This window comes from Zerene cesonia, chromosome 13, assembly GCF_012273895.1.
Source record: "Zerene cesonia ecotype Mississippi chromosome 13, Zerene_cesonia_1.1, whole genome shotgun sequence".
Classification (NCBI taxonomy): domain Eukaryota; kingdom Metazoa; phylum Arthropoda; class Insecta; order Lepidoptera; family Pieridae; genus Zerene; species Zerene cesonia.
Genome location: NC_052114.1, coordinates 6,588,346 through 6,609,998, shown reverse-complemented (window position 1 = coordinate 6,609,998; position 21,653 = coordinate 6,588,346). Strand labels below are relative to the sequence as shown.

At 32.7% G+C, this 21,653-nt stretch overlaps 1 protein-coding gene across 1 annotated transcript in view; it reads right to left on the bottom strand.

Annotated features, from left to right (window-relative positions):
• Positions 1-3,725, bottom strand: part of LOC119831057 (calcium/calmodulin-dependent protein kinase type II alpha chain) — a 12,821-nt gene extending 9,096 nt beyond the window's left edge. The window contains exon 1 of the mRNA XM_038354289.1: positions 3,574-3,725. The gene's annotated coding sequence lies outside the window, so the exon portion shown is untranslated. The remainder of the gene's footprint in view (positions 1-3,573) is intronic.
• Between the last annotated feature and the right edge of the window lie 17,928 nt (positions 3,726-21,653).

Here is a 21,653-nt window from a genome sequence, read left to right as displayed (position 1 = left end):
CTTCACAGAAATTCAGCTTGTTGGGACTTTATGTAACTTCACCCTCATTTTTTGGTCTAAATTGACCGGACTATATGATAACCAGGAATCTTAATGGAAGCCTCTGTTGTATTAATTTTTTACCTACCCGTAATTTACATTTATACTTATATCTATTACTTAAATTTAATTTCTTTTGCTCGTGTAACATTTTTGTTACTAAACTTATTTGTAACATAATTAAAAATACAGAAATTGTTGTTAAAAATAAATAAACTAAGGCGTTTTGTATTTTTTATGTATTTGTTAACTGTCAAAAATCCATTATTTTATAACGGTAAGGAGGATGAAAGGGGCTTTGTAAACGGTTAAATCCACGGTTATATTCACGAAAATCAAAACTGGTTGGCATCTTGCGCAAGTGTAGGGGGGACCAAACAAGGGCTCGAAGAGCGGGCCCTTCCGAAATTTGCCGGTGCACAATGCACCCTCCGTACTATCCCCACGCGAGCTCTTTTATTATTACGCGACTCCTGTTCCTGTCCCCACATTGTTCATATTTATTTTTATATAGGTACTAGGTTGACGCGTTCAAAAGTAATTCCTTTATCTTGGACGATTCTTAACGAGTTTCTCTTCAGTTTCAAGTCTATTCAGTATAAAAATATATCATCTAGTGATCGCAGTGGTGTGATTTGAGGCAGCGGCAAAGTAATGCGAAATAACGCGAAGGTATTCGATCGGGTCCATCGACGTTTCTGTCACCTTATATTTGCAGCGAAGGGAAGTATTAAGGTTTCGAACGTTGCGGTCGTCTCAAGTTGCTTTTCTCATGAGTGGACGTGCTTGTAAATTAATAACTTGAGAGTAATATGTGTGGTAGAGCGTCGGATCCACTGTGTTCTGTTTGCTGCGTCCGCTCGGCTGCGTAGTGAACGAGTATATCGATCGCGGACTGCTTCGTTATCCGTGTAATGCGTTCTGTGTTCGGTGATTATTTCAAATTGGCGGGAGATGAAACGCGGCGCCGGCCGCGATGTTATGTGAAGATCAACTTGGTAAGTTTACTTCTATAATAATGCAAAGCAACGGGCTGCAAGAATATCTTGAGTATATAATATTAACTAGTGCGTAAAATATTCAGCAATAAATTCTGAATTTTTATCTTACATTTAATTTCCGTTAGGGCTTATCCTGATCAATCTTTTTAAATACTGTATTAATGCGTTTAATGTTTCGAAAATTTCTATTGCATTCAAAATAATTGTATCCGTGAACAATGTAATGAATAAAAGAAATATAGGTTAATCAATGGTTAATTATCTTTAGAACATGTCTGAGATATGTATTCAGTGTAAAAGCCTAAATGAAACAGACAGAAATGTCTATGGTAGCCTATCTAATCTATTATATATATAAAATTCTCGTGTCACAGTTTTCGTTGCCATACTCCTCCGAAGCGGCTTGACCGATTCCTCTGAAATTTGGTAAGCATATTGGGTAGGTCTGAGAATCGGCCAACATCTATTTTTTATCCCGATATTCCTACGGGATACGGACTTACGCGGGTGAAACCGCGGGGCGCAGCTAGTTCTCTATCTAATTTCCTTGTTTGAACATAACCGTCACATATCTCGCGAAAGTTATGATACCCTCAATTTTTGCTTATAAAAGAATAACTTACATTAGAGTACTATTAGCGTTTAATCTACGTTCTTTGTTGTAATCGTTTACCAACAAGTAAAATATTTTTTTTAATTCATTGTAAAAATACCAACGTTATTGTTGCGGTTTCATTAAGAAAGCCAACACATTTTTTTGCGACTCGACCTTTGTGATGTAGTCTGTCGGCCGTTGTGTTCCTCTGTTTGCTCAAAAAGAAATTCCACTTTTTAGACGAACAAACATTTTGTGTGGGCGTTGAAAATTTTGTAACGATTGAATCAGAGCTGTTCAAAGTATGAATCGGTGAAAAGTCCAATTGTATTGTGTTTAATTTCTCTGAAAATGGGTCATTCAAAGTCGTCTCTGACGCCATTTGGATAACGGATGCTGTAGCGATGCCGGCCTGTGGCAGTGTGCGTAAATACACTTGAAGCTCAAAGCGTGCGGAAGCCACGTGATATTGGTGAGAGTTTATATTGACGTCATCACCACAAGTGACATGTTTCGAGCACCCGTAAGGGATGGGATATGTATATTGTATACCTATCCAGTATACACCCTTCTCAATTTAATTTATGTGACATACTTTTGGGCTTCATCTTTTTACATATATACTTTGAACGTACGTCTAGGCTCCATAAGAAAGCTAAAATCACACTTAAACTTAAGATTTTTTTGTTTGCTTCTTTCAAAGCCCTAATTTCAGGAACCACTGGACCGATTTTACAAATTCTTTAATCGATCCCAGAATGCTATAGGCTGTATATTCTACATATTAAGCCGGGGCGGACCGCTAGTAATATTATAAAACTAAAGAGCTTGATTCTTTTTATTTGAACATGCGTACCCAACACCTTGCCTGAACTATAATCTCTCGTGAACTCGTGAACACGGTAGATCAGATAATAGTTAAGGAAAATAGTTAGTTCGAAGTTGAAGATGATAGAAGCGGATGGTTGGCATGACTAGGCCAATATAAATGCAAATCTTGAACAACATAGTAACTGAGATTATCCCTCCCACTGAATCGAGATTGCTGTTGTGAATTTTATTTTCCTCTTAAATTGTGAATAAAAAAGTTAATAACCCTGTTTATGTTACATAACATTATATAATTACCTATTTATTAATAGGTATTCAAACGCAATATTGTGCTTCTTCCTAATAGTCTATTGTATTATGTCCATCATATTATTATTATTGTATTACACAAGTTATATGAATTCTTATCATAATTTGATTTTTACTAGTTAATAAATACCCCACTGAAGAAGCATATTCTGCAGTAATATAGTAGCAAAACAAGATAGAGCGAACATTAACATTTGAGTATGTAAGTATTGTAAGACTTATTCCGAATATTCATTCGATTACTGAGAATGTTATATTCTATTCTAACCTGTTGCAGATTTTTTGTTCATATTACCAAGAAAAAATTAAATTAACATCACTCTGTCAAAGCACCTATATGATGTCTAGTAAAATTGTAGTTTGCAAAAGTATTCGAAGCTCGTTGCACAGTCAGCAGTCGCCAACAAAATACTTTTGGATTTCTTTCGTTTAGTCAGAGTGCCAGTCGCTTAATTTCCATCCCCTTCGTCGAGCTTTCACTAAATCTCATCTATAAAATACCTTAACAGTAGGCAATGAACAACCTTAATGTATCTTATTATTCTTACTGGCGGTTTTATCTAATTTAAGGGTCAATTCTTTTTATCCGCTTTCTTATTTGCATACTTAGATTAAGCAATCAGTAGACAGCAATTTGTTAAATTATCATTCTTCCGTCTTTATGCGATTTAACTGCCGATGCTTTTCGTCTGTTTCTCTTATTTAAAGTTCTGTATAGGGCCGTCATTACGCAGGTACACATTAAAATAATTGCAAGTGCAACGTTACTTTATACACATTTTATAATTTGATACATACCAGTTGCATTTATGTAGATAGTTTATTCTAGATTTGTATGAGAATGGAGGCTGGTTGTCACCGGACACCGGCGTGTCTGGTTACACGCAATCCTTGCGCACTGCAGTTACAGCTGATTTTCATTGAAACACGTGTGTGAATGCAATATACTTGTCCTAGATTAAGTACATTCATATTATTAAAAGAAACTACCTCTGAAGGTGAACCATCCGTTAAATAATGTATCGAATCACGTAAACACAGATATTATATCGTGCTAAACTGTTAACGAGCGCCTGTATTTACTTTAATTCGTGATTAATGTCCCAACAAGGCAATTTAATGGCGCCATTCAGACATTTGCCTAATTGATGTCAATTGCAGATGAAATTGTTATCTTAATAGTATGCAGGTAATTAGATATTCATAAATCAAACTAAAACGTTGCAGTTAAGTTAACCTATATATACCAAACAGCCCGTTCATATATATATTATTAATGCACATTTCTTTACCTCGATAAATCGGCATGTGAATCTTTCCCAATTTTAATTATTCACTTACCACTTACCAGTTCAAAACACGAGCAAAACAAAAACATATAAGAATCTACAAGATTATTCAAATATATAAGATTTTAGCTCATCTTTAAAAGTATTGAGATGTAAGATGAGATTTAGGCCTCCAGTACTCTTTTATACGTATAAACTTAACATACCGCGTCATTCTTGGATCTTGAATAAGAAACACATTATTTTATTTTGTCACTTCGGAAAATATACGAAAGTAGGTTTCGTTGACATGGATTTCAAGAAGCTTATCGGAACGCCCTAACAGATTTAAGTCTGAATTATTCATCAGAAAATCCTCTGCTTATGTTAACTAGTAATGTTTTTGTTTTATGCGAAATTTAGAGAAAATTGGTATCTGTCCGTTTTCATACAATGCAGAGGGTTTTACTTTAATTAAATACTTGCTTAGGGACATTGTCTTTCATAATTTTCATTAATTTCATACTATTTTAATTTTCTGTCATATAAGTTGATAAATTCAACAAGTAAATTTCCAAAATTCTTGTTTAATTTTCACTTACTTCCGTATACTACTATATATTTAAATATATACACATGTGTGTGTATATATACATATATTATGGCATATAGGTTCTCCGACAAGGAAATTCTCTTCCATCTTTTATTGTTACTTGAGTAGATTCCAATAGATTTCTTCAGAGCGTTATTGGCGCATGGAAACGTGAGCCTATTATTACAAAATGGATGTCAGTGGCATTTATTCGATTCGTATCAGATTCTCATTCGCCTTTGCTTTCACACTTATTAAAAATGGAGTAAATAAATAGAACGAAATGTTTTCCGATCGATTTCAATCGCTAACATGTTTTTATCTCAAGGACAAAATGTGTGGAATGTATAAGTATTCGACGATATTTTCTCTAAGATCACACTTCTAAGATTTAGGAATGATGCATGATATTTTTGTTGATCGATAATTTCAACACCTATATCGATTTTAGCTATTTTTCACAGGCATGGATATTAAATTACTCATTGATGGTTCTCTTTGATGTTTCCTTCTTCTATTTTTCGCCGTTACGACAGTCTGGTGCGATCAATGTTGAACAGCCCAAAATATATCATTCATTATTATTAAACACCAATTTTCTAATTACGTCACAGTAAGCCCACATTTTGAAATATTGTGCTTCTTGATCTGCTTACAACGCAACCATGGATTTAATACTGATATATCAATAAAACGACTGTTAATTTAAATACTTATGTATGTATTTTCATAATTTTGATTATATTTAATACACAGGTGTGGAGTGACTAATAGATTAAGTAAACAATAAGCCATAATTGCACATTTATATAAGTATCGGGAGGCACGTGACTTCTGACTCTAACTCGATTTCCTGATGAGCACATGTTACGAGATTTTCCTTATAATGGTAAGAGAGCTAGTGGCCACTATGTGCATCGTGCGAGTTATGCATCCGGAAATAACACTGTGTGTGGATTTCTTAGTACTAATCTAAATATATAAAAAGGAAAATTGACTAATGACTAATAGATTGGCGTATAGTACAGACAAAACTACCAGTAGATATTTTAAATTTTTTGCTATGCTTCCTTTTAGAATGTGGTTGGAATTTGAAGTTATGTTTGCAATTTCGTGCCATGTTTATGAGTAAATAAACGAATTATGAGGGTAACTAAAACAACGTTTACATGATAAATCCGTCAATCAAAATCGTTAAAAAGTTAGTGTAGTTCACACGACCGAAGGCGAGTCAGAAAGAAAAAAAAATCTAAGATAAATGGCTCGTTTTCAAAAATATGTTTCACGCACTGATATACGTACCTATTTGGATAAATGTTGATGAAGTAACTGATTTATTATAGATATATGCGCACGGTAATGGCTATTTTATGGCGCGTTTTATAATAAAAATATTAAAAACGTAGATCCTCCTTCTCTCAGTATAAGTTGTTACATGGAATGTTTGTTGAGGTTATATATTTTCTGAGTAAACCTTTTAAATTATATTGTGTTTAATACCGCACACCATGCATTAGGGGTCATTAGCTCTTAGACCATAATTTCCAAAGTAGTGCAGGATTAATCTTGGCTCAGAAGGATTAGATGCTGCGTCATTAAATGAGGAAACCCGTATAAGTCGTACAAACCTAAATAGAAACGAATCAGGAGCCTCTGTAGATAAGTTTGATTACTTTCAACCGCGATCTGCGCTGAATGTAAAATGTACATAGAAAAAGAAGGGAGAAAATTCTATGTTACCTATATTAATTTTTATGCATATGAATAGATGTCTATACAAAAAAAAAAAACAAAACGTTATTTGTAAAAAAATAATTTCATAACTATAAACAATTAGTGTCCGTTTTAATTTTGTATTCAATCCGTGTAACCTATTTAATCACGTAGAACATTACTTTAACATAATTTTAAATTCAGACAGAGCTGTGTGTTTTTATTTCAAAGAAATTAGGGATAAAACGGTGGGTGGCTGGGTGTGATGAAATTCGCAGTAGAGGTCGTGCGTGCCTTATCTTTGTAGCGCGTTGGCTATACTTTCCACATACTTTCAGTTTGCGTGTATTTAAAATTCTCAACAATGTCGCTAAATTGCCGCAATCACAGCATGAAATTAACATAATTACATTACTTAAGTGATAATATATTCAGAGAGGTGCCTATGTGTATGTGTATGGTGTATACGGGCGGTCAAAAGGGGAAATACCGAATTTGTGGGTTTGTTAATACGTATATATTCACCAGCCGTGGTTCAGACGCCATTTTCAATTCGGATAACCAGATCTACGGGTAAAGTGATTACAATTTCTACGGGAAATATGAAACGTCAGATTGCGAGGGACGATCGAGGACTACCGAAATTGCTTCTTAACCGGTTTTGGTATTCCATCTCAATTTCGACTTTATGATGTTTCTCTTTAGAGAATACGAGTACCTGTATTATAAGAATCTTATAGGGTATTGTTTAAGTCTGTCGATATAGTCAAGTGTGTTTAACAATTATTGTTAATCTTATAATGTCATATAACAACTCACAAATAACACGAGAAATCAAAGTATTTAATTTTATATTGTAAATTCAGCTATATTTCACTTTTACGATTTATTCCCAAAATTTCAAAAGGTTAACCGTCAATAAATATGAAAATTCAATTAATAATCAATCATTTCAGCCAAGGTCTTTTTATGGATTATAAAAACGAAAAGAAATAAATTTCCTGATAGGGATGAGCGATGGAGCAGACAGTATGACGCCGTGGATGTCCCTACGGCGTGTTATTGATTAATACTAAACTAAAGTAACGGCCAAATGTAGGGCTATCATGAATTTAATTTCGCATGTGACACAGTTCTTTGAAGTTGAAGTAATAATAAAAAGGTTCCATAGCTCCCGCTCTGACTTTATTGTATTATGTTGTGAAATGAAATGGAAGAATATATAGGTATCTTTTGACGCTGCCTTTCAACAGTTACTGGAGAAAACATCCAGTAATTGTGTAGAAAGTACATGTCTGTAAGGTTTTTACAAAGGAATAGGTATATTGTTCAAGTACGACTAAAATAACCATATAGAAATTTGCTATTTCATATATTTTCATTCTTTAACTGTTTCATTTTATACTACGTATGTCAATGAATGTTTTAAAGAAAATGCGCCTCGATAAAAATATTTTGCAAAAACGATTTTGGGGACGTAGCAAAGCTACGACGTTATTGAGTGTTAATGGTCCAATAAGTAGGCAATTACAGAAAACTCTGCTATTAAAAGCGACTGTAAAAATATAATTCATTAACCATACTAGGTGTACGGTTATTTAATTATATGGACTTCCTTTTTCTCGTTAATAGAAAATACTTATTTATCGACACGCTTAATAAATTACAATTCAATGATCACCTAGTAGGTCTGGACCAATATTGACTCAAAGAATAGCAATATTTTAAATGATTTGGTGTTAAACGATTGTTTTAATAGTTGGATACAAAAATTTTAAAAATGTTTGATATAAGGAGATAATCGTGGGATGTAGGAATGTTAGTAATAACGTTTGTTAAGGAAAAGGTTATGAAACGAATTTTAACATAATAGAATAGTTTTCTTACAGTGGTTTCTTTGATCGTTACCCTTAGCACGAAAGATGTTATCTCAGTTAAAGTTTGCGACTGAAAATTATAGAACCGTTGTCGGGCGGAGGCCGAAGCGTTGTCGGCTCGGTCGATAAAAGTTATTTAATAATATGAAACACTCAGCCTCTGGCAACGGGAATCTCCATTGCGTGTTCAGACTTTCTATTAAATCTCGTGGATAATATCGCTATTACGTATCTGAATTCTGTTTGCGAATGAGATTGAGAAATAAGAGATTTTTGTTGGTGTTTATTTAGGAGGAAAAAATAATACAAAAGCCGGGAGTATTCATCAGCAATTCATATTGAATTCATGTATTAATTTACAGGCGGATCTATCACGTTTGAAATTACATTCCTTCTATTTTTAGCACATTGTACTTTGGTTTATCAAAGGAAAAGTTTTAAAACTTGCACAAGCTTCATCAAAGAATACATAATAATCTGAAACTAATCCTGAAGTTCGCCGGGAACCTGATAGATATTGAACACGATCCAATACTACTTTCCTTGGAAAGTATCTTCTACCGATAGATGTAACGGAGGACAAGCAAGATTTTTTTTTTTGTATAAAACTAAATAGTGTAATAAACTAATATTTACTACGACTTAGAAGTTTGCTTATTTTACATATTAGATTTATATGATACTAGACGATCGTTCCGGCTCCTCCCGGATATCAAGATTCCGGTTTTATCCCAGGGGTAAGCATTTAATTGCGATAAAAAGTATCCTATCACCCAAGTCAGCTCATACACTGTCTGTATACCAAATTTTATGGAAATCCGTTCAGTAGTTTCAGCATGATTGACGGACAAACATCCAAACTAACAAACTTTCACATTTATAATATTAGTGTGATGTAATATTTTGATTTTGAAATGACGAAGATTGAATGAACAGGTTTTATTTAATATTCTACTATTATTTTACATGACTTCAAATAATACCAAACTTACACACATAATTTATATGGAGGTTGGTAAATGCAGTGTTATTTATCTTCCTTGTCTAATGCTCGCAACTCAATTCAGACTGTGGTATATATACATGTCCTATTGAGTTTGGTTAGTTACGCTATTCGGTATTAAAAAAATGTTTGGTCGATGGCTGGTCGAAAATAAATAAGACGCCATTTTACGTCCTTGGGTTTTGCATCAATAATTGAAACAGACAAAGTCTCTACTAACTTACTTAACATAAAGTTTGTTTGTCTCTTTTACCTTAAATGCTAATGACAAGAAAATAAAGTCAAATTATCATCTAAAATGAGCGAGAGAAAACAAGTCTCAAATACTTACATCTCATAACTCATTTAAACGGTTAAGTTGATGTCAGAAGCTCGGAGGAACGTTGAGGTGTAAGTAAACAATGGTATAACGTTGGATATGACATAAAACATATCCCAAGTAAGTTTTCCAAAGAAATATTACGGTAATTTTAATTAAAAACGTTTGTTGGGCGCAATACTTGTATAACTACTTTTTTTTTTTTTATGTCATAGCGGGCAACTGAGCGGGTGGTTCGCCTGATGGTAAGCGATCACCACCGCCCATGAACATTTGCAAAGGTAGGGGCTCTGCGAATGCGCTGCCCGCTTTTTTGGGGTAAGGGAAAAGGAAAGGATTAACGACTGGAAAGAAGGAATGGACTGGGACAGTTGGGAAAAAGGAAACGGGCCTCCGGCTCCCCCACTCACCATACGAAACACAGTGGCATGCCACTATTTCACGCCGGTTTTCTGTGGGGTTGTGGTACTTCCCCGGTGCGAGCTGGCCCAATTCGTGCCGAAGCGTGCTCGACTCCCACAATAAACGTACCCAATTATCTTAAATTTATTATTTTTTGAACGGTTACCTGTGTCAAATGTTTAATAAATAATCTAGTTGGTTCAATTAAAATTTAGTAAAACCTCTGGATAAGTCTTTCTCAAACTTTGTCTATAGAAAAAATATTAACGACTACCGTTAGTTTTTAATATTTTTTTCTTATTCTTAAAAAGTTATAGCACATTCATTGTATAAAACGAATGTCAAAAATCTTTATTCATAAAAGCATTTTAGAACAAAACTGTTCTATAAACATATTGTAAAGATATGGGGGCCTAAGGCGCGAGCACAAAAACTATAATCAATATATTTGTATCGTCATCGAGAAAATTTGTATGGTAATTTGAAAAGCGCTCCGCCCAGCTTAAAAGGAACTGATTTTTGGCAGCAAGGACTAGTTCATAGATTATACACTTATATACTATATATACTGGGACTAGCCTGTATCTCATGACCTGTATAGTTAGATAGTTGAAATTTTCATAAATGATGTATCTTTATTGCTACTATTACAACAACTAATAAAATTCGTAAATATGTTTGTCAGATCCGGTTTTAAATCAATATTATTACTTATAAATTAATATTTTTTACTTATTATTATGTTGGTTGTATTGTGGTACGCAATAAAATAGTTTTTAAGTCGTAAAAAGGTCTATGAAAACATTCATTACATGTAGGTATGACTGAAATTTTGCTTTATAATGAATGGACAATTTGGTACATAAAACATACTATAACTAAAGTACATATATAAAGTTTAAACATTCGGCTATTACCATAGGTTATTTTTATTAATAAGACCGAAAGTAGATTACGTGTTACGCCTTTTTTCTCTCTAGCACAGATTAATAAATGATTACTCCTTCTTGGTACATATATCTACTTGTGGTACTGAGTCAGTTGATCAATATTACCTATAACAACAGTTGGATACTCATGTAAATTGCTGTTAGTTTAGCAACCGATCGTAAAACAGAAAGAAAATATTAAATTATATATTCCGCTCATAATATTGTCTCCGTCAATGGAAGCGGACAGTATTGTGTTCATTGTAAACAATTCGATGCTCCAACTTCGATGTCTTGAGAAAACTCCGTACTCCGATGTAACGAGATTCTGGGAAAATGTTTGCTCTGGAATGTTAAGTTCTTCAGTGATTTCCTGTGAGAAAACATATTTATTGTTTTTATTGTAGGCTAAAATCTTTGAAAAATTCGAGGTAAAGTCTCTCAGTACTAAATTACTATTTTGTTCTTAACATAACCTAGCTTTTGTAAGAAAAATATGAGTATATGCTTATATCACAGAGTTTGTAAATTAATTACAATCAGCAAGCAATAATGCTTGCTCATTTTAATTAATCGAAATTAATCTACCATTATGTAACAACTTCACGGACGCTTACAGAACACCTACCCTTTATCGACTTTGTTAACCGTTACGGTCTACAGTGCGCAATAGGATTAAACTATTCTTGTGCAATCAATTTTAATATGTATTCTACTACAATAAGTTCCATTTTAGTATGTATGTAGTTTCTTTATTGCTTATTCGTTGCGGCACACTGCACACAGGCTATGTGTGACCCAGTAAAATAAGTCGCTGAATATATTAAAAGAACAAAGACCAACGACGCGGAATCTAGACACAATTAATCCGTATGAATCCTCACTTTTCGTCGAATAAAGAATTCTAATTAACCTTCTTAAATTTTTAATGAAACTGTTGTCTGTTTTTTTCGGCACATAAGGGCATAATCCGAATTGAATAATCCTGAATACCTACCTGTAAATTTATTTTGTTATTAATGACAAATTCTTCTTCGTATTATTACATTTAATTTTCACCAACTTAACAAAAGAAAACTTAGAAGTGATTTAGCTTATTGACATTAACGACAGCATCCTAATTTTTTCTAAGATTTCTATGCGTGGTACATAGAATACATGTGTGTTTACTACTCTAAAAATGGGAGTTTATGACTTCAGTCTTAGTGTTGCAATGTCTTTTTATTTTATATAAATGTAATACTGTCTAAAGTCATCTCTTAATCTCTCAAACTGTCAAAAGCATTGTCCAAAAGTAAATTGAAAATAATTTAAAAAAATCTATTGTATGTTAGTAAATTAAATTGGTCGAATATTCTTGCTTGTGATACTGTTCTAACTCTTAGTAAGGTAAGATTAATCTTAAACTAGGGGTCACTAGTGTCAAATAGAATAATCTATCAATAATAATCAAAAGGGACTATAATATTAAAATAAAGCGTAGCAGAGAAGTAAGTAATAAAACCGCTTCAAATAATTAACAAGATAAACTATATTCGCTCATAAATTATTATTTTCCGTCATGAAACTGAACGTATCTTTTCACTGTGAAAATGTATTATTTTATTCGTTTGCTATTGCTCTACTAAACACTACTATAGGCAGCCTTAGCCATTGCTATAATAAATATAACGTTATTCTTTAAAATATTACAATTCTTCCTTTAAATGGAACTTTTCACTTAACGCTTCGCTGGTTTAGTGTATTTTAAACTTATATAGGAACGGTTGAGAGTTCTCTTAGAAGTTAACATTACACTCTGGAGAGCATTAAAATTATTTTAAACGGGGATTCCGCATACACGTAATGGCCTTAATATTTCTCGCTTATATTCGCTACGCGTTTGCTACGGTCTTAGCGAAACATATCTGAAGGATACAAACATTCAATGGAAATACACTTGGCTGTTTTAAATTACAATTATTGTATATTCAGATACGTGATACATAGTTACAGAAAAGTGTAATAGGTGTTTGTTTCATGCTGATTAATAATGAAAATTAAAATGAATAACAGAAATCATTAGAATTTGTTAAGTGATACTTATGTTCTTACCGTTTTATTCTGTCAATGGATATTATATGAGATATCTATAAATAATTTAACTAGTATAAGACGATGTCCCCAGCAATGATTATAGAGCGGTTAAAAGACTAAGGCATTTACACACTAAGTTCATTTTTATATGACGTTCATCCGGCACCGAGGGAAATCCGGAAATCCCAGGCACAGGAAATGCCAGGGCATGTGGCTATAATATTAAAAAGATTAAGCTGCAAAAGGATTGATGTCAAAACTAATTTTTCTTCAACATCCGAACCTTTTGTAAGGATTATTTTCCCCGGAGTATCTTCATCTTCATTTATATTGCCCACAGTGAACATTATATTCCCAAACAATATCTGAAACTATCCAAACTGGGCGTTGTCTGAATACTCGAACGTATATCATTATTATTCAGACGAAGGTTCCCTCCATATTTCATCATAGATTATTGTTTTTGCGCGCAGTCTAAAATCCATACAAATGATATTACGATTTGGCCAGATATCCACACAAACAGTTTTTTGTTTTTCCTTTGCACAAGTTACCGATTTTTCTCTTTCATATAAATCAGTCGCTAATTCCTATTTCATTTCCATGTATCAATATTCAGATATTATTCAATTTATATAATACTTTAATTAATCGTATTGTTTAGCAAAAATAACGAAACCGACCCAAAGGAAAATCTATTTAAACTGTTATAAATAATTTTTTAATGTCAGGTATAATATTCAACAACTTAAATTAAAAATCGGATGGTTTAGATAGGTAGGTATGCAATCATAACGAAAATTACTACGTCAACGTTGGCAGTAAATAATAATACATGTTGATTTCCTTCGCCTCTTGATGAAATTGGAATGTCACAGATTTCACATTCAAGGGAAAAGTTCGACGACATTTGATTACACATGAAATACTTTGCTGGAAATGGAACGAGACTTACATAAAACATCGTTTTCCGTCACTATACCAGACAGCAGACATAGTTATTGCTTTCTTAAACTAATGCTTTTTTATCGTTTTAATTCAGAATCCATTTGGTGTTATTATTGTGTTTAAACTGAAAAACTTTTGTAAGAAACAGTATAATAATATACATTCAAAACTTTACAACTAATAGTTTGTTCAATCATGTTATCAAAAATAATTGTCAATCAATATGAAATTCTCAATTTTTATCTTAAGTCCTTGGTCGTCTGTAATAATGTTGGGAAGCTTATAATTCCTTTACCCACTAGGTTGAGACGTGGTGTGCAAACGCTTACGTTACTATAATACGTAAGGATAGTGTTATGAAAGTTTGCCTTTGACAGACCGCAAACGTAGGGCTTACCCTTTCACGTATCAGTGCTCCGTAACAGCGTTGTTCAATAAACGTGTTGATGTTTATATAATCACTAGCTGCGCCCCGCGGTTTCACCCGCGTAAGTACGTATTCCGTAGGAATATCGGGATAAAAAGTTGCCTATATGTTATTCCAGTTGTCCAGCTGTCTACGTATCAAATTTCGTTGAAATCGGTTCAGTAGTTTTTGCGTGAAAGAGCAACAAACACTCACACACATCCTTACAAACTTAGGCATTTATAATATTAGTAGGATCATTGTACATACATTTAAAATTATATTACGCTTTACACTTAAACCTTTTGCCGAGTTCTTGGTACTTTATTAAGTACTTACCTAAGAAGTTATTAACAACAATAAAATGATAATTGAAATATCTAATAAATATTTATTTTTAAGGTATAATTTGTTGTAGTATGTAGTATTTTATCACGTAGATGGAACCAAATTCCAACCAAGTTTCGGGAGTGTGAAAAGAACTTTATATTTTTATTCATACAGCGAAGTTATCTTGATTGGTAGTAGCCTAGCCCTAAATATATCAAAGCTGGCGACATAAAGCGACACTGATTGAAAGCCTTTTTTATGTAGGGACTTGCAAATTTTGCGAGGTTCACACCCATACTCGGTAGTTGGAATAATTCCTAGCAATTGCGTCATTCACAGTGATATAGAAGCACTTTGAGGTTTGTTGAGGTCATAATTTACCCTAAAATATTAAGAATTATATCTGTACTTTTTTTTCGTAGATCTTATTAATACAGTTTAAGATAAAATGTATCTGTCATTGATCTAATATGTTAAGCGAGTTATATAAAAAGCGTTTTTAAAAAACATTCTTATACAAATCATGAAATATAGATATATATTATATATAGTTATTCTCTGAAACACAATTTTCAAATATGATGTTAAGATTCTCAGAATATCTAATAGAGACACGTTCTCGGAGAGCGTAATAAATATTCCCGCGTCTAGAGGTAACACAATGACTAGTTGAAATTTAAAGCTATCTTTTGATATCAGATGCTCCTCGTCGGTTTACAAGAACTGTGAGATAAATAGAAGGATTTTATTTTGCGAATTTTTGTGATATTCATGTTGTTGTTAAATAAGTGCAGTTGAACACATTTTCCTATATATTTAATTAAATTGTGGAATCAACACGGTGGTTTTTTTTAATCATTATCAGCTCATGTAATTTGTCCACTGGTCCCCTAAGTCTTCAGATTTTCAATTAATGTTATATTCTTGGGTATTGATCATAAGAATAGCTAATATAATTTAACAATTTTGGCCTTATTTCAAAGTCAAGCAACGTTCCTATCTTGTGAATAAATCTCACATAAACAAAACTGCTGAATTTATTCCATACTGAACTAAGATTGACGCTAGCCTGCTTTATGAGATAAGTTGTTAATCCTTGATAAAAGCATCAGACGTAGTAACAGTCAATATTATAAGAATTATTGAGGCTTCTGTGTCACTGTTGAGATTAAAGCGGTTATTGGTTACTATCGGTTACTGATAAAGTAAAACAGTTGTCAAGGGAAAAGATAGATGACCTTCGGGTTTTACCCGCATACTGTCCGTTCCCGTAGGACTTCCGGAATTAAAGCTATTCTATAACATTTCTCATATATTATACTATCTTTGCACCAAATTTTCCCCAAATCGGAACACAGATTGGTCGTAAAAAGAGAGAAAGAGAAGGATTACATCTGTAAATAATATCTTCTACCTTATGTGTGTGTACTTAAAGAAAATTGTCATTTTTCTTACGTAATTCATACAGAGTAAGTTTTTTAGACGAGGGACTAAAAGGGTCCCTAAACAGTTTTAACGACAGGAAAACGTCTTTAAGTTTTGGAAGTATTTTGATTTGCATTCACAGAAAGGAGAGGAAAGGACAGATCAATTTGTGAAACTGAAAACATCCGTTTGATGTCCATCGATCCCTTTTTTAAAAGTACCGACATTTCAACAGACCAATTAGAAGTTTGGTAAAAGTAAAGGTACTTTATGAAAGCTCTGTCTAGTTTCTACTTTTAACAATTACTATAGACTGGTTTTTTACCAAATAGACTGTCGTTAGATTTCTTTAAGTTTGACAAGTGAAATTGAAGGAATTATTAAATAGGATATATATTTAGGGAAAAATTTTGCTCCAATAGTTTAAGTTTGCTTATTTACTGTGAAATATCATGTATTGGATTACTGTTGGGTAACATTCGTGTCGATATCAGATATAATTGTTTGTGTTGTTGCTATCGAAGGTCCTTATAATTTGTATGTCCAATGGAGTTAGAGCTAACGATTTAATAGAATAAAGTGCTCGTAGATTATGTTCTTCGATTGTTTATCTCCTGATCTACTCAATCAATACTGTTCACGAGCCTGTTTTGTATAATATAGTTAAATTTTTAAAACTTTTTTAATAAATTTCGAAATGAAATATCGAAAATTGGTCGAAATTGGGTAATTACAGTCTGTATCTAAGTCGGAACAGTTTTAAGACATGACTTTAATAAATCGTTCAGATTAAGCATATTCATATTAATTATTTTATTGTATCAATTAATGAATTGTAAGTGTTGAGAAGGAAACGTAAAATACCAAATATACAATGGTTTGAGTAAAGAAATCGAGTAGTAAAGGAAATTATAAGGTACATAAGTAGGTACTAATTATATTTATGTGTGTCAAAAATAACAATTACAACAAAGATTTTCATGATAGAAGTTATTAATTGTTATGAAAACAGCTAAAAAAATCCGTAGTTAAGCCAATTGGTAAAAATAAACGCTTTCTTACGGAAGACTGACAAAAATATATTCACACCAATTTTCCAGAATTTTATTTGTTACTTAAAGAATTCGCCTACGCCGTAGCACCGAGTTACGGCCAATTTGAATTTCCTCGGTAATTTTATCACGGAATATTTCGGATAAAATTTATGCTTTATTTATTTGTTGAAAAGCGAAAAGTGATTGCTTGGCTTGCAAAGTAAATTTTAGGATAAAATTACTGTTTTTTACTGTTTACTTTAGAATATTATTATGATAAGGTAGGATAGAATATTATTATAAAACAAATTTTTGAGACCATGTGAACTTGTTATGTTTGTGAGTTAACCTATGATCATATTTGTATTTACTAATTAGAAACATACTGAGATCACTACCACTAACGCCTCATTATATCTGAGGAAAATAAGGTAAAATGAGTCAGTTAGCTCTACAACAAATTGAAGTGACATAAAGTTTAGTGGATGCTTCAGCGGTTATCAGCGCACAATGCTTCCTATTTACTGCAATGCTTTCATTTTTCCGCACAACATCTTGGTATCAAGTGATACCATTCACGCTCATCACCAATCCAGTTAACAATAGAACTCTTCCACCCCTAAGCGTCATTTCTATTCTCGTCGGGTCTGTCATTGACCTAGTTCTGTGGCAAGAACAACTCGGCCGGTTTTCAACAAATTAGTTTGAATAAAAATAATTAACACTCACTCCTTGTGACAGTGGCAGAGAAAGCGTTAAAAGCAAATTATATGTAACTGCCTTTTGGGTTCGATTTTCAGGGGTGGCTAAAGAAAAATGCCTTGGTCTAGCAGGCCACAGAATGCAGCTCCGTTTCTCTATAGCTTGGAACGGAATTGAGTGGCTTTAAATTTTCACAATATCGTTTTCATCCCAACATGATTTCATTTAGTTCAGACTTGAAATCTTATTTCCATGACGTTAACAACAAAGTTGGTTAGCACTCATCTTGCAAGTTTCTGAGTTTCGTATGTTTGCGTTGGTAAGCCTCGAAAGCTTGATAGCTTGAGGTGTGCAAAGTTAGCGATTTGAACTTTCAATGTGCAAGCTATAAAGCGAAGATTGTTCATGTAGTAAAGTTGATATTATAGTTTTTACTTGGATAATATTGCAGACAATACCTACTTTTTGCTACAACCAGTAAAAACATGACAATTTATTCCCATAGCTGGCCGGCGATAACCTACTTTAGTTTATAGTAGTCGTCTAGAGGCGTTTCAACTTGCGGAAATGTCTAGCTTTATTTATACCCTCATATTATTCGTTATTTATTCTGCAATATTTGGCTGGTTTATATTTCCCGTTCATTAAATACATTTCCATGTTGTATACAATTCAGACGAAATAACGTAACCCATTTGTTTTACCCATGATATTATTTTTGTAATGTGCGTGGAGTAAGGAATAATTCGTATTGGGAATGTAAATGATAGGGATAATTTTGCTGGGTTACTTTTACGGTCCTCAACCAAATAGATCAAAGCGGAACCCTCTTGAGACTCATGTGTTTGTGTATCATCATTATCTCAGTAAATATATCATGTACCCTTCATTTAAATTGTGAAATATCTTTTGACTATAATTGTTTGGAACCTTTTTTTTCAATATTTGAAATAATTTCAGGTTTACGTTGTAATTTATAGTAAAAAACAAAGAAATAATGGTAGTTTTTAAAGGTGAAAAATGATCATACGTGTATTCGCACTGATTAACACATAGTATTAATCAATTGTAAATAAAATCAATTAATCAAATACGTCATCAACAATGAATTAGTAATAATTTATCCAACAAAATGGTTCTTAATACATAATTGTCACACTAAATTGTAGTCTCCTCTACTATATGAATGTGTAAAGAGAGAGGATAATATTAATTACATAATATTATTGGCTTGTTTGTTTAATTTAATAGCGAACCTCATTAAAGAGCACAGTACCTATTATATTGTAATTTTGTACGTTTATTTTACGATATTTCATCGTTTTAGAGCAATGAATATATCACGTACCTAATTACGTTTTATTTGACATTGTTTTCTTTTCATTAATTTAAGTAATTTTGTCTCCAATTAATAATATTTAATTTCCTAATTAAATTACTCATTACGTCGTAAATGATTAAATACTACTCACATATAATGTTTTGATCATATAATACATTAGCTCATATAAATAATAAAGAAATCAATACAAGATTTTACTGAACTTGACATCATAATTAAGGATTTTTCTGGTAAGGTATGTAATCAAGGGTTCTACTGTAAAGCAAAAAAAGCTGATAGAGAAACCAATTTTCATTTCATTTTATACAATCCAAGATCAACAAATTCAAGGCACCGAACAATAAGAATTATGGTTTATATGGAATGTGGACGAAATAAAATGAAGAAAATCTATCACGAGCATTATAATTATAAGCTATTTTTGGAATATAATCGAAAATAACGACTCCATTGGCATTTGAAGTAAATTAGTAAGTGTACCATTCAGTAAATGTCGAAGGGTACGGATGTAACAATCGTTAAGGATATTTACTGAGCGAGCCATTGTTACCACTTTTGTCCCGATCTGTTTGCCCATTGATGCTCAGAGTACGTCATGAGATATTCGAGTGGAAATTTAGGACATTTTTGCTTTACGGAGCACATCTAAGTACCTTATTATGGTATGTCGTCTTGTCTCAATGTCAACTTATAATAGCATTTTTGACGGTAGAAATTTAGATTAATCATTTATTTTTAAAGATATATAAGACTCAACAATATACATATATGTCATGCGTGTTCAGCTTTGATGCGTAAAGAAATAATCACTTTGTATGAAACTTTCCTTTGGAAAGTCTTAAGGGTGTCGCTACCGTGGCAAAAAGGGTAAATTTTGAAAGAAAACTTCGAAAGTTTTTATGGATTACCACTTCCGCTTTTCACGACATGGATTTTACTCGTTATCTTTATAAAACAGTTTATATGTATCGAATAATGTTTACTAAGCATATTTGAGAAAGTTATGTTGTTTCATTTTTCGAGTGTAACTATGTATCTACACCTTCTGCAATTGTACGAGTACATGTTATAATTTTTCAACGCTTTTCTATATTCTTATAATTTTTCAACGTCTAGAGCTGACCAAGTATCAGTCAAGTGAGTGGGCTTTTACTAATTACTTTTTAAAAACAAATCTTAATTATAGGTACACCACACATGATATTTTCGACGCTTATGGGTCACCTAAAGAATAGGTACATAACATATCTAATATGTTATATGTTCCGGAACCCCCCATTTAATAAAACAACAACGTAAATAGAACAATGACTTCTCCAGCATCAACGTGCTCCTTATTAAATAGCTATTCCTGTCCTTGGAGAGGTTTTGTCGACCTATTTACGGAGGGATTCTAAGAGAGGAATGTCACTTTTATTAGTTTTCCTCCTATAGACCATTTGCGAATAAGCTTCTTATCGTTTTGTTGAATCAGTTTCTCTTAATAGTTTGTGGTACTTGGTCAAAGTCTGCGAATTAGAAACTGTAATGTGTATGTACATCGAAATGAAAAGTATTTGTAAATTATATTCAGATATAAGTTCACTATTACAGAAGTCTATTTCAAGAATAGAAGTTGTGAAACATTTTTGTAGAAAAATGGCACGTGTATTTACATAAGCCGTTGGGAAGTGAATTTTTAAGTCTTTCTCAATGGGAGGGTTCTTGAGTCAAATAGCTTTCTATTTTCAAGACGTATTCAAATAGAATGATAAATTTATGACTAAATTTAATCGTGACCTGATTTAATTGTTGTTTACATTATTCCCATTTTCCATTCCACTCAATGAAAATTGCCAAATCTTGCTTTTATTACTTAAATATTTAATTATAGCATACAATATATCGAGACCAATTCTGTAACATTATTGTCTTTTAATATTAAATTGATGCCTATTGAAAATATTGGAAAGCGACTTACTTATTTATAGATTTTGTGACAAAAAGAATCGCAAATTGAATGAGATCGACATGAAAGAGGTAAATGATATTCCATTTTCGTAGATCATGCATTTAAATTGTACAACTTAATTGGCCAATGAAATATTTAAATAACGTGTTCAATGAGAATCAACGTTTTTAATTATATATGAAAAGAAGATAAATATATAGGACCTAAACAAGGAAAGCGCTTGTTGCTCGCTAATCTCCTTTGACGGAGCGATATTAGCTGTATCAACAAGTGATATTAACTGCTATCCGTCTACACGGTATCGCGTTTTAAATGAATTGTAAAGTGAATAGAAACTCATCACTGTGCAATTTCTATTCGGATGAAGCTTTGTAACGAGATACATGAGGCGGGTGTCAGGTGACGTTAGACGTTACAATACAAATTCGCATTGATATGATTTTTATATTTATAGTTAAATAAACGGTGCGCCCTCGCTTCACCCGTAGAACGCGACGCTAAAATAATTTTCGAATTACAAACACACAAACAAACAAATTCGTCAGCTTTATATAATTAGTA